This window comes from Pteropus vampyrus, unplaced genomic scaffold (genome assembly GCF_000151845.1).
Source record: "Pteropus vampyrus isolate Shadow unplaced genomic scaffold, Pvam_2.0 Scaffold262, whole genome shotgun sequence".
Classification (NCBI taxonomy): domain Eukaryota; kingdom Metazoa; phylum Chordata; class Mammalia; order Chiroptera; family Pteropodidae; genus Pteropus; species Pteropus vampyrus.
Genome location: NW_011889043.1, coordinates 2,520,119 through 2,532,443, shown reverse-complemented (window position 1 = coordinate 2,532,443; position 12,325 = coordinate 2,520,119). Strand labels below are relative to the sequence as shown.

At 35.7% G+C, this 12,325-nt stretch overlaps 1 pseudogene; it reads right to left on the bottom strand.

Annotated features, from left to right (window-relative positions):
- Nucleotides 1–1,074: 1,074 nt before the first annotated feature.
- Nucleotides 1,075–1,193, bottom strand: LOC111729470 (annotated as a pseudogene).
- Between the last annotated feature and the right edge of the window lie 11,132 nt (nucleotides 1,194–12,325).

The following is a 12,325-nucleotide window of genomic DNA, read 5'->3' as shown; positions in this document are numbered from 1 at the left end:
ATTGTATGTTTGGAGATATTTCTATGCTAGCACTTATACTTTAAATTCATTCAAATGAATATTCATTTGTATTTAGAAAAAAAGATGATTATTTTAAAATGAAAATGTATTTGTTGCTATCAGTTCAGTTGTAGATACGTCCTTTCAGGGGAAATATCTAGTTCCACCAAAGAAGATGTGAGACGTTTGGTGAATCAGCCATTTCCTCTCGAATGAGAATCTAAGATTATACCTTAGAAAGACCTGTTAGAGAGAGTGGGCAGATAAAAAACTGAAGAGCAGGTTGCTTCTGCCTGTCTCCCCCGTGGCTCTGGTAAACTCTAGGGCGCCTTGTTTAAGCTCACCTTTCATGAAGCTTGAAGGTTAGAGTTCAGCAGTTAAACAAGTTCCTTAAAGAGAAGTTTAAATAAACCTGAAGCAGTATGGTTGCAACTTGTAACAAAAAAATATATTTTCAGTGGAAATATATTTTAATGCATTTTCAGTGGAAACTAGAAGTAGGAGCCCCTCAAAAAACTTAGGTAGATTTTTAAAATTAAAAACAACACACACACACACACACAGTAAAATATTCAAGTAACATAAAAGTTACTCCTGTCTTCTATTCTCTTAGATTCCGTCTTCTATTTTCTCTCTCCAGAAGGAACTGTTAGTAGTTACGAATGTATTATTCCAGAAGTATTTTATTTGTATAAAAGTAGTGAATATGAAGACAAGTGGAAGCATACTATATACGTACTCTTCTGCCCCATGTGACTTAAAAAAATCATACAGTATATCTAGTAGATGATTTATATATACATATGTATATATGTATATATCATGTATGTTTTAAAAAAACATAATGGTACTTCAGTAGAATTTAAAAAGGTAAGTTGGGAAATTTACATTTCTGGTCATATGATAGACACCCTGAAAAATACTTCTGCTATAGAGCACCTATGAATGCAAAATAAAATGTAAAATATTTTTAGTTTTTTCATTTTTTATTGTTTTTGGTGAGGCAACCCTTGGTTGACCTCACAGATTGCAAGGACCTTATCAGCTTACAATCCCTTATTTTTTAATTTTTTACACCTACAGCATCAGGTCTCCCTAGGTGGTCTCCCATCCAAGTACTAACCAGGCCTGACCCTGCTTAGCTTCCGAGATCAGACAGGATTGGGCTTATTCAGGGCAGCATGGTCGTAGACTGTAAAATGTTTTTAATGCATGGCTTAGCAGGTAAAAAGTGAGGAGTTGAAGCAAGTGTAGGAATCCAGAGAGATGGATGAGTGCCAAAAGTGGTGGCTGCCCTGAAGGCATCTGGTCACACCCTATACCACAGAACTCCTGTTTTGTTTGGTTTTGTTTTTAAATGTAGTAAAAAATATACATATAGCACGAAGCTTACCATTTTACCATTTTTAAATTTATAATTTAGTGGCCTTAAGTATATTCATAATGTTGTGTAACCATCACCACTATTTCCTAAATATTATCACCCAAAACATAAACATTAACTATTAAGCAATAGATCTCCATCCCTTTCCCTCCCAGCCCCTGGTAACCACCAGACTACTGCCTGTTCCTATGAATTTACCTATTCTCAATACCTCATTTAAGTGGAATCATACAAACTTTTTTCTTTTGTGTTTGTTTTTTTTCACTTAGCAAAGTTCATCTTTGTCGTAGCCTGTATTATTCATGTATTCATCCATAATGAAGCGAGATTCATCCATGTTATAGCATATATCAAAACTTCAATCTTTTTTATATCTAAGTAATACTCCATTGTATGTTTGTAGCACATTTTGTTTATCTATTTATTTGTTGATGGACACTTCAGTTGTTTCCATATTTTGTCTATTGTGAATACTATTGCTATGAACATTGGCATACACGTATCTGTTTGAGTCCCTGTTTTTAGATCTTTTGGGTATATGTACCTGGGAGTAAAACTGCTGAGTCATATGAAAATTCTATGTTTAACTTTTTGAGGAACTGCCAAACTTTTTGAGTGCTACACCATTTTACATTTTAACCAGTAACTCACAAAGATTTTAATTTCTCCACATCTGCTGACTTTTGTTATGCTTTGTTTTTCTTTCTTTCTTTCTTTTTAAAAAAATAATAGCCATCCTAGTGGGTGTGAAGTGGTATCTCATTGTGGTTTTGATTTACATTTCCCAATAATTAATGATGTTGAGTATCTTATTGACCATTTGTATATTTTCTTTGACGAAATTCAAACCCTTTGCCCAGTTTTGAATTGGGTTGTTTGATTTCTGTTGTTGAGTTAAAAGAGTTCTGTATATGTTTACCAGGTACATGATTGACAAATATTTTCTTCTATTCTATGAATTATCTGGTCACTTTCTTGACAATGTCATTTAATGCACAAAAGTTTTTAATTTTCATGAAGTCCCTGTTATCTATTTTTTTCTTTTGTTGCTTGTACTTTCGGTGTCATGTCTAAGAAATCATTGCCAAATCTGATGTCATAAAGATTTCCCCTAGGTTTTCTTCTAAGAGTTTAATATTTTATGTTTATATCTTTGATTCATTTTATGTTAATTTTTGTATATGGTATAAGGGCCCAGCTTTATTCTTTTGCATGTTAATTTGTTGAAAAGCATCATTTGTTGAAAAGATATGTTATTTACTTATTGAATGATCTTGGCAACTTTGTCAAAAATCAATTGACCATATACATAAGGGTGTATTTCTGGGCTCTCAATTGTAGTCCACTGGTCTATAAGTCTGTCTTTATGCCAGTACCACATTGTTTTGATTACTATAGCTTTGTAGTAAGTTTTGGAATTAGGAAGTGTGAGCTCTTCAACTTTATTCTTTACCTCCTGTTTTAATAGCTGTTATTCTATCAGTAGATGATGGGACACAAAATGTAGTATCCTTAGGGTATAAAGTAGGGAACAAGAAGCTGCAGTCTTAGTGAAAGGGTGAACAAGGATGACACTTGGCTCACAAAAAGGAGAGTGAGAAAACTCATATTCATGGAGGAGAAAAGTCGGGAAAATATTTCATAACCATTTTTAAAGAATCACTGTCATAAATAATGTTTCTGTCAATTTAAACATAAAAGTCTCCAGCCTGTTTTCACCAGATTCAGCCCTTCCCAGACAATCATCACAACTGGTTCTGAGTACATGCCCTTCAGAAGGTCTGTCGGTCTGTCACAGGTCAGTGTAATGTTTTAAATGTTTCTTAGATACTTTAAGAAAATTCACCGCTACAAAGCAGCATCCCTTTTGCTCATTACTCTTAAAGATCTCTCCTATCAGGTTCTGCTAGGTACCACCAGGCTGCATGTAAATTAAAGTGTGCTTGTGGTACATGGTCCAAGAAAGCTGAGATGAGGACCAGAGCTGTGGTTGTGGGTGTGGATGCTGGTGAGCCCATTGTAATGATTATAGATTTGTAGACACTTAATAATATGATTTAATATATATACAAAACTAAAAATGACAACAATACAAAGATTAATTGACAAATTCACATCACGATGGAGGATTTTAATATACCTCTCAATAACTCTTAAATCAAGCAGACCAAAAAACAAAAACAAAAACAAAAACAAAAACCATTGAACACATAGAAGATCTGAAGAACACAAAAAAGTTCATGTAAATATGAACTCGATTTCTATGAACTGGAAACGAGGAAATGTGTAAACAAATGAGTGGCTATATACCAATAGAACTATTTAGAAAAACAACCAGCAAACCACATTTGGCCCAAAGGGCTACAGTTTGCCAACTCCCATTCTAGACCATAAAGCAAGTCTCAACCTATAATAAAGTCAAATTTGAAATTAATAATAAGCCGATGTCTTAAAATAACTGCAATGATCTTTATTTTTTTTTAGGTGTAAAAGCAGACGTACATATACAGAACACTCTACCCATAAAGAGAATACACATTCTTCTCAACTGTACATGGGATATTTTCCAAGAAAGACCATATATTAGACCACAAATTAAATCTCAATAGATTTTAATAGACATCATACAAAATAGCTTCTCCTACCACATGGGATGGATTTAGAAATCAATAACAAAAGGAAGACTGGAAAAATCGCAAATTTGTGGAAATTAAACAATACACTTTCAAACAAATCTATAAATCGAAGAAATCACAAGTGAAATTAGAAAATGCTTACAGACAAATGAAAACAAAAACACAATCTACCAAAACTTATGCGACACAGTGAAAGTGGTGCTAAGGGGAAATTTATATCTATAAAAGCATACATTAAAAAATAAAAAAGATTGCAAATCAAAAACCTAACTTTATAGCTTAAGAAACTAGAAAAGAAGAATAAACTAAACTCAAAGGTAGCAGAAGGAAGAAAATAAAATATTGGAGCAGAGATAAGCAAAACGGAGAAGAGAAAAATCAATGAAACCAAAAGTCAATTCATTGGAAAGATCAATAAAACTGACAAACTTTTAGCTATATGGACTAAGGAGAAAAAAAGACTCATTTACTAAAATTAGAAATAAAATTGGGAACATTGCCACTGATTATACAGAATAAAGATTAGATGAGTAATTGTAGGCCAACAAATTGGATACCCAGATGAAATGGACAAATTCTTAGAAACACAAAACCTACCAAGACCAAATCATGAAGAAATAGAAAATTTGAATTGACCTATACCTAAAGGAGATTGAATCAGTAATCAAAAATCTAAGAAAAACAAGAACAAAAAGCCTGGATCTGATGGCTTCACTGGTGAATTTTCCAAGAATCTAAAAAAGAACTAATATCAATTCTTCTCAAACTTTTCCAAAAAATTGAAGAGGTAACACTTCCAAGTTCAGTCTACGAGGCCAGCCTTACTCTGATACAAAGCCAGATAAAAAAACACTATAAACAAAGAAAAAGTACAGATCAATATCAATATCCCTTATGAACATCGATGCAAATATTCTCAACAAAATGCTAGGAAGCAGAATTCAGCAACATGTTAAGAGGATTATACACATGTTTAAGACCATTAGCAACCTCATGAGCTAAAAAGAGAAAAAGATGTGAAGGATTTGTAGGGTACATGGAGAATTATTTTTTTCACCTCTAGATGGTGCAAGCTAAAAGTAATTTCTCATTTTCAAGGTTCAGCTCTGTGAGATGATTTGTAATACCTTTGGGTTTACTTTTTCTGCATAATCATTTTAAAGGCATTTCTGACTTTATACCGTTTGCTTAGCTTATTTCCTAATACGTTTATCTATAATCTATAGGAATCTTAATAAACATGGAAGAGAAATTTCACTAACTGTTCCCATAATCATTTTATATTAGATTCAGCCGAATTAAACTTCTAATGAAAAACAATTACATTAAGTTGTCTAATATATATTCTAGAAAAAATTTTGCTCAAAGTAATTAGATATTAAAAGCCAGTACGACCCTCTGAGAACATAATTTAACAACAAATTCAGATTTGCTAAAAGTAAAAATATTATCATGAGTTGGTGAACTCTTTCTGCAAAGGGCCAGAGAGTAAACATTTTAGGTTCTATTGTAGCCCAGAAGCAGGCACAGACAGTATGTAAACAAATAAATGTGGCTGTGTTCCTATAAAACCTCATACAGAAAGGTAGCAGGCTGGGTTCCTCGGACCTGTAATTTGCTGATTCCTATTATTTATGGCAAAAGCCTGATTTAATATGGCGAATCACCATTATGTAAAAAAAAAAAAAAAAAACCCTCACAAAACTGGGGCATGAGTTCATTACAAGCTATAGACATATTTGGATTTGGCTCTGATATGAAAAATAGTTGAGTTCACATAAAATCTCATATTTTTATCTTCTCGTGAAAAAAATAAAAAATTGAAGAGCTGGAAACACTGAGCCTGAATGAACTGGGGTTGAATATTCTGTTCCCTTTTCTTTAGAGGGGTTGGGTGCTCTCCAGATGTTCTCACGGCCTGTTTGTTCACAGTTCCCACAGGCTTGCCTGATTACTTCCCTTCCCACACTCTGAGCATTGGAATTGAGACTCATCAGAATTGCAAAACCTAAATTAATTCTGTTTCCTAATGCTATTCCTTAATGCCTTTTCACTGACTGTCCATTTATTTTCTTATACTCTGGCCTACATTTTTCTGTTTCAAGTCTCATTGTTTTCTTTTAAATACATTTAACACACTTAATAATAATCACTGCTTGATTTTTTTTTTTTTTAAAGATGTGCTTTTGTTGCAAATGTGAAAACAAAGCTCATATTAATAAAAATTTTCATTTTTGGTTGACTCTTCCCAAATACATAATAAGAATGGAATACAATATCACCCTGTCTCATAGACAAACCAGGAAACATTCCAATTTTTAAAGATCTTTGTGAAAAAAGGGAATGCTAATAGTAGTAAAAGTTCTATTTTTTTTTTTCAAAAGAAACATATATATTAATTCACTTTAACATCATAGGTTTCTGGAAAGTTGCAATTAAGTGATAAATCTGAATAATTTATTAAACTACTCATTCATCGATGTTGCTTTGTATTTATGGAGACATGTCTGAATCGATCTGCAAAAAGATTTCCGGATCAATGTCCTCATGAGAAAGACACTTAGCTCTTCACTGTGTGGATTTAATACATTTTAACCTTACTTCTGTATTTCTTTCCTGTTTCAATACTGAGGAGAAAATACAAATGTTTTTTCCTCTTCACAGTGTTTTCCCTGAGCTTACGTCAGTTTATACTTCAGTTTAAGGTTCTGGTGTGCCTGATAACATTTATTCTTCTTCTTCATTTTTGAAATGAGATACAGTTTAAAAAATTGTTTGACTTTGGTTTTGATGCGCATAGACTGTTACTGAGCCCTTAGTTAGATGCAGCTATCTTCTTCAGGTCAATGTCAGTTAGCTTTGTTAATGGTTTACCTTTGGAATTCTGTCTTCACTGTGGCTCTTGGGAAATGCAGGTCAGCTTTTACTACATTTTAAAACTCAGTTTGAGTAGGTAAGACATGTATATGAAAATCAAAGCATATATAAATATGTGTATATATAAGGAGCCTTGATCCTTCGCCTGTCCCTGTCCACTCAATTCCCCCTATATAACCACTTTTATTAGCTTGTTTCTTGTAAGTCTTCCCAGTGTTTGTTTATGCAAATATATACATATTTTTATTATTTCTCTTTCTTATACAAAAACTAGTATAATATATCCTGGAGATCTTTTCTTATCAATATACATAGAGCTGCTTCTTTCTATTTTACAGTGCTTAAGTTTTACACTATTCAACTTTTATTTTCCATCCTCAGTGCTTGGTTTTTAAATTGACAGTGTCCATTTTTCAGAAGTCTGAAGGTTTTATAAGAATTAGAGATTTAATTAGTACCCTTAGAACCATCTGCCAATTGAGATATTATCCAACTGAACTTGGCCTTGTTGTTCTAAAGTTTTTAGGTTATTCGATGTTTCTTTCTTGGTTTTTGAAGTTGTGTTTGCGGGTGTTTATACAATGCTGTGGATTCCTGGAGGGGCAATGTTTTAATTCAAGGGAGTGGCTCTCTTTTGGAAGACTTGTAGGAAATGTGGCAGATTGGAGGAACAGATATTTTTGGAAAGGGGGTGGCTCAAAAGTGGTCAAGACTTTTCTGGTTGCCTGTTACGGAAATCCAGTTTAAACTTGCTCGTTACAAGAAGGAATTAGTTGACTTGTATATGTAAATGGAGACTTGGGGAAAATGAGCCTCAATGACCCTCAGAACAAGATTTGGATGCAGTTGGGATTCTCCCTAGTTTTCATCTCTGCTTCTCTCTTTACATTAGCCTCATTCTGTCAAGTCGGTTTCTTCCAAATGACTGGAAATCTAGTCACCTGCAGCTCCCATATTCTCATTTCTCATTTTTGACACCAAAGAGGGTCTGCCTTATTTCTTTCAGTGCAAATTCAAAAAGATCTAAGGGAATGACTAGGATCAATCCAGATTTTATTATAAGCTCAGCCTGGACCGATTATCCACTGGCAGAGAGCGGGAGAGCTTGTAGCAGAAACTGTCAGTGTCCATATCCCTTCGAGCTTACCCTGGAAAGTCACTGGAACATTGTTGCTGCACTTAACCTAGAGCTTCTCCATCTCCCTGAATTAGTGTTGCCTGGTTCAGCCACATGCTCATCCTGAGCGTAGAGCAGACCACAAGTGCAGAGAGTTAATGCACCTGGAGCATCCTTCAACAAATATCAGGCCTTGGGAGATAAATACCCCAGCTCCGCACTTCATGGTGGGACAATTCTGAAGCATGTCCTACCATTTCTCAGAAGATGCCCAGTGGGATTGAGCCCCAGTTATCCATAGTGATAACCCACTTGATAATGCACTTAAAAATGTGTTCATTTAAAAATAATGAATTTGATATGTAACACTGTGTAAGTTTAAGGTATACAGAGTGTTACTTTGATAAATTTATATATTGTAATATAATTGTCCATATTCTATATTCAACTTACTGTGCATTACATCTCTATGGCTTATTTACTACTTTTTTGCACCATTGAACACTAGATAATGCTCCCTTGAGGTAAATCTTTTTTTAAAATTAAATTTGTTGGGATGACATTGGTTAATGGGTGATATTAGCATATTTTCTTTTAAGGAGATGACTCTTGGTTAACTCCTAGATAGCTTCAGCATGAGAGGTGGTCACCAGAAGACTGAGCCATGATTAGAAGCTTGAAACTTTCAGTTTCTCCACCCATTTGGGAGGGAGGGGTGAGGGGCTAGAGATTAAGTTTATAATAGATCGTGCATATGTGATGAAGCTTCCATAAAAATCCCTCAATTACAGGGTTCATAGAGTTTCCAGGTTGGTGAACACCCAATGTGCTAGGAGGGTGGCACACTCTAACTCCATGGGGACTTCACTCTATGTATCTCTTTATCTATCTGTTCATCTGTATCCTTTATTATATCTTTCATAAAAAAATAACAATAAAAGTAAGTGTTTCCTTGAGTTTTGTGAGCCATTTGAAAGCAAGGAGGGGTCACAGGAACTCCTATTTATAACTGGTCAGTCAGAAGTACAGGTGACAACTTGTACTTCACAGATTCCTAACTGGGCAGGTCATGGCAGGGAGTCACATTCCAGGCCTATCACTTTACCTTAAGTGAGCCCTGTCCGTTGTCTTTATGCATCTAGGATAACATACCTTTGACATGTCAATAATTTTCTTTTCCAGACTCCTCAAAGGCACAATTGCTGGCACTGGAGAACAAGACAACCAAACCCTTTGTTACCTTGTTGCCTGCATACGATTTCTGTGTTCTGTAAATGTTCAGTGTTAACCGTCCGATACTCACCAATGTAAAAGTATGTGTTTCTCCATTTTGCTTTTTATTCAATTCTAAACATTTCCCCGCTTCACTTTCTCCTGCCTCCTTAATTTACCACCAATAGATTTCATGTAACATTGCTTGTGTTTTCTCCTTTAATTCTAAATATATAAAATCAGCTGCAAAACTGCTATTCTCTAGGATATTTTCTCAATCCATTGAGATTTTTCTTTCAGGCATGTCGTCAAAACTTTGGCTCATAAATCCTTATAAAGCTTTCTGCAGGTTTGAGCATTCTTTGGTCGACGGGAGGAAATTGTTCCCTTCCCTTGTACTCCATCTAAAGAGGTGGCATGGACCCTGTGTGAAAGGCATTCCCCATCCCTGGAGGCCAGAACCCTGTACTACCTGAAGGAGAGAAGGAGGCCTAGGAGTCACCTTTCCTGAAGAGGTGTGCATGTGCACCACCCAGGTGGGGCCAGGAGGATATTCACATCCCGCAGGGCATCCCTCCCTCTTCACCAGTCTTCTTTCCTCTGATGATAAAGTGACAACTGAGGGAGGTGCTGGGACCGACTCTCATAATTAATGGAGGGTTCTGGTGTTCTGGAAGGCTGGATCTTCTTGGACTGCTGGGCTCTAACAGAGCTGAGTGGTTGTATGTTGTTTTAGTGAAGCCTCACCTGCAATCAGAGCTGTTCCTGGTAACCCCGGACTTCAGGCCTGAATGTGAAAATGTCTTCTCTGTGCGAACCAGGGACCACTAGGACAAGCAGCAAGGATTTTGTGTTTCTCTTTTGTGAAGGGAGGCATTCATCAAGTAGTTGACAGGCATTAGTTCTGACTTGATGCAGAGGAAATATAGGAAATCATCAAATTTACATTTCTAAGATTTTATGAGAAAAGGCAGACACTTTGAACTCTCATTCACTGATTTGTACGTGGATTTGCATGTGGAAAACTCTAACTCCTGGAGACGACCACTCTGCCTGTCATTCCGACTGCTGAAGCTTGAAGGCTCAATATACAAAAGGGGATGGTATCTTCCACAACCACACTAACCAAGTTGCTTGACTGTGCGTACAAATTCATGAGGAATTAGATGAAATACAATATAGGTGCTATTAGATTGTGCTTCTATTAAAAAAAAAAAAACTTTTCCAGAAAAGCTAAAAAAATAAACTACAACGTCCAAGATGGATTGTTGTTATTGCTTCTGAAGGGGTTCAGAACAGCCTTCCCAAATGAGCCACTTTGGCGTGTGAATCATTTTGAACTAAAGGCAATTGAGACCTTGCAGGCTCATGAGAAACTTTAACCTCTCCCTTAAAGAATTTAAATTTGGGGTCCTGCCCATAATAAGAGTTATCGCCAGAGATAACTTTTTATGACCTACTATAGGGCAGGGCAAATTTCTAATTACTGAACATCTTCTTATCATCCTGCAATGACCTTTCTCCTCTCTGAAGTGCCAAAGTGCATTTCCTTATACTTAGTTCAGAATGTCTTTTACATCTCATTTTAACTTTCTGTCTCTGTACCTCACATGTATGTGGGGTCTTGGACTCTCTTATGTCGATTTGATTATGTAGATTTAGGCTAGCCAAAAAACCAAGAAGGGTAGAGGAAAGTTTCTCCCCTCCAGTTCCATAGCAATTATCTTCTTCCTTTGGGATGAAAATGGGGAAGATGAGAAAGTGCATTTTAAGCCATTAGATGACGTTTTCTAGTTAAACCATAATTTTTTTTTTTTTGGCTTGATAGCATTATTGGTGATATATAAACTCTGTCTGCAGCCATCTACGTTTCAGTACACCCTCCTCCAACCTGAGCTAACCGATGACATTTCTGCTAAACAACAATGGTGCTTTGTGGCTGGTTTTCATAATCAGATCGTTTTCCAAAAATGATGCCAGGAACATTTGTCCGGCATGAGGCGTATAGTCATGTAGGAGCTATTTCCTCATCTGTCTTCTTCTACCATTGTTTGTTGTCTTTCGTTAATGTATATCCTGTTTTGTCTTCGATTTCTCTGTTTCACAAAAGGTCCCTTCACTTGTAATGTTAGGAGACCTCCAGAGTTGTAGTGTCTTTTCAATGTTGAGTTTTTTGTTGTTGTTTGTTTCCAAGTCTAGACATTCAACGTTATGTTTGGCTATCAATATCTTGAGGATGATGGGTTAATTGCCCAAGAAACTGACATGCATAAACTCAAATCACAAGAAACAGCATAATTCATTATTATTTGTTTCTATTCTGAGTTTTCATCTTTGGACTCAAGACACTGCAGTCCTGCAGGTGTCAAAACTTATCCTAAATCTCTTACTTTCTATATTTAAAAAAAAAATAATTTAAAGATAAATGTTGAAATAACATACCATTAATAGAGAAAGGGGGATAGTTTAACAAAAAACAACTTTCTCCTACCCCATCTCCATTTGATGCCGATCAAAACATCGTTCGACATTTAGTAAAAAATAAAAAATAAAACAAAGCAAATGCAGTATAGTCACACATAGATATACAAAGGAATGGGAAAGAGAAAATTAAAGACCAGAGAAAACTAAACTAGTTGTTAGAATGTTGTGGGAACAAATTATAGTTTTCTAACTGAAAAAGTATCCTTGTCTAAAGAACCAAGTCTTGGAGTCAAGTAACGAGTATTCTTTTTAGTAGACACCTTCTTTTTGCTGCCCAACACATCAATTGTATCTTCTTCCTCCATTTCCAATGGTACAGGTGTCTATTTCATTGACTGGCTGCTCATCAAACGGGGATCTGATCTAACTGACAAACCCTGTCATTCATAACAGGTTCCAGCATTTTAAGGCTTGACTGGTGCTACAATCTGCTTCCAAAATGGCTCACACATAAGCCTGACAAGTTAGTGTTGGTCGTTGGCATAAGGCCTCAGTTCCTCACTGAAAGGACCTCTCCCTAGGGCATCTTGGCAGCTGGCTTCTCCCAGAGCAAGTGATCAGGTCTCGAGTTTTGTTACAGAGAAAATAATTCCTGCTAGAGGAATTCTCCTGGCC